Here is a 2,500-nt window from a genome sequence, read left to right on the forward strand (position 1 = left end):
CCCTGGCGGGCGGGAGGGGCGAGGCGCGCCGCGGCGGCCTGCCGGCCCCCCTGGGGCTCGGGGCCTGGGCGCGCTCTCCCCTCCCCGCCGGGGCGCGGGGGGCTCCATCGGTCTTGGCCCGGCTAGCGGGGAGCGGTCCCGTGGGGGTGGGCGAGGGGGTAAAAGCCGGGCTCGCTCTGTCACCGTCTACCCCCTCCCAGTAATCTGCAGGAGGGTTCCCGGCCCGGGTCTGGACGACCGGAGGCCGCCCGACGTTGACCGGGAAAAGCGGGGACCCCGGGCCGCCCTCCCCGGTTCTCTCATCCGAGGTCCCGACCTCATTCGCGACTTCCGAGGGGATCGCGGCCAGGACGCCACAAAGTGCCGTCGGTCAGCTTCCCGAGACAACCGCGGCCCCCCCTGGGGCTCGGGGCCTGGGCGCGCTCTCCCCTCCCCGCAGGGCGCGGGGGGCTCCATCGATCTTGGCCCGGCTAGCGGGGAGCGGTCCCGTGGGGGTGGGCGAGGGGGTAAAAGCCGGGCTCGCTCTGTCACCGTCTACCCCCTCCCAGTAATCTGCAGGAGGGTTCCCGGCCCGGGTCTGGACGACCGGAGGCCGCCCGACGTTGACCGGGAAAAGCGGGGACCCCGGGCCGCCCTCCCCGGTTCTCTCATCCGAGGTCCCGACCTCATTCGCGACTTCCGAGGGGATCGCGGCCAGGACGCCACAAAGTGCCGTCGGTCAGCTTCCCGAGACAACCGCGGCCCCCCCCTGGGGCTCGGGGCCTGGGCGCGCTCTCCCCTCCCCGCAGGGCGCGGGGGGCTCCATCGATCTTGGCCCGGCTAGCGGGGAGCGGTCCCGTGGGGGTGGGCGAGGGGGTAAAAGCCGGGCTCGCTCTGTCACCGTCTACCCCCTCCCAGTAATCTGCAGGAGGGTTCCCGGCCCGGGTCTGGACGACCGGAGGCCGCCCGACGTTGACCGGGAAAAGCGGGGACCCCGGGCCGCCCTCCCCGGTTCTCTCATCCGAGGTCCCGACCTCATTCGCGACTTCCGAGGGGATCGCGGCCAGGACGCCACAAAGTGCCGTCGGTCAGCTTCCCGAGACAACCGCGGCCCCCCCCTGGGGCTCGGGGCCTGGGCGCGCTCTCCCCTCCCCGCAGGGCGCGGGGGGCTCCATCGATCTTGGCCCGGCTAGCGGGGAGCGGTCCCGTGCGGGTGGGCGAGGGGGTGAAAGCCGGGCTCGCTCTGTCACCGTCTACCCCCTCCCAGTAATCTGCAGGAGGGTTCCCGGCCCGGGTCTGGACGACCGGAGGCCGCCCGACGTTGACCGGGAAAAGCCGGGACCCCGGGCCGCCCTCCCCGGTTCTCTCATCCGAGGTCCCGACCTCATTCGCCACTTCCGCGGGGATCGCGGCCGGAACGCCGCAAAGTGCCGCCGGTCAGCTTCCCGAGACAACCGCAAACCGCGGCCGGCTCCGAGCCGCGGCCGCTGCCCGCGGACGGCTCCAGACATCGCGGCCGGCTCCCGGGTGCCTCCGGCCGGCTTCCCGGACCCGCGGCTGCCCGCGGACGGCTCCAGACATCGCGGCCGGCTCCCAGGTGCCCCCGGCCGGCTTCCAGGACCCGCGGACGGCTCCAGACATCGCGGCCGGCTCCCGGGTGCCCCCGTCCGGCTTCCAGGAGCCGCGGACGGCTCCAGACTCCCCCAAGTGCCGCCGGCCAGCTTCCCGAGACAACCGCTGACCGCGGACGGCTCCAGACATCGCGGCCGGCTCCCGGGTGCCTCCGGCCGGCTTCCCGGACCCGCGGACGGCTCCAGACATCGCGGTCGGCTCCCGGGTCCCGCCGGTCAGCTTCCCGAGACAACCGCTGACCGCGGACGGCTCCAGAGCTCGCGCCCGGCTCCCGGGCGCCCCCGGCCGGCTTCCAGGACCCGCGGACGGCTCCAGACATGGCGGCCGGCTCCCGGGTCCCGCCGGGCCGGCTTCCAGGACCCGCGGACGGCTCCAGACTCCGAGTGCCGCCGGTCAGCTTCCCGGGACATCCGCGGCCGCTGCCCGCGGACGGCTCCAGACATGGCGGCCGGCTCCCGGGTGCCCCCCCCGGCCAGCTTCCCCGGACAACCGCGGCCGCTGCCCGCGGACGGCTCCAGAGCTCGCGCCCGGCTCCCGGGTGCCCCCCCGGTCGGCATCCAGGACCCGCGGACGGCTCCAGACGTGGCGGCCGGCTCCCGGGTGCCCCCCGGCCAGCTTCCCCGGACAACCGCGGCCGCTGCCCGCGGACGGCTCCAGAGCTCGCGCCCGGCTCCCGGGTGCCCCCGGCCGGCATCCAGGACCCGCGGACGGCTCCAGACATGGCGGCTGGCTCCCGGGTGCCCCCCGGCCAGCTTCCCCGGACAACCGCCGGTCGCGACCGGCTTCCCGGACCCGCGGACGCCCGCGGACGGCTCCAGACATGGCGGCCGGCTCCCGGGTGCCCCCCGGCCAGCTTCCCCGGACAACCGCCGGCCGCGGCCGGCTTCCC

Source organism: Staurois parvus, unplaced genomic scaffold (genome assembly GCF_062004578.1).
Source record: "Staurois parvus isolate SC_StPar_1 unplaced genomic scaffold, SC_StPar_1.0 ptg003303c, whole genome shotgun sequence".
In the NCBI taxonomy this organism is placed as follows: domain Eukaryota; kingdom Metazoa; phylum Chordata; class Amphibia; order Anura; family Ranidae; genus Staurois; species Staurois parvus.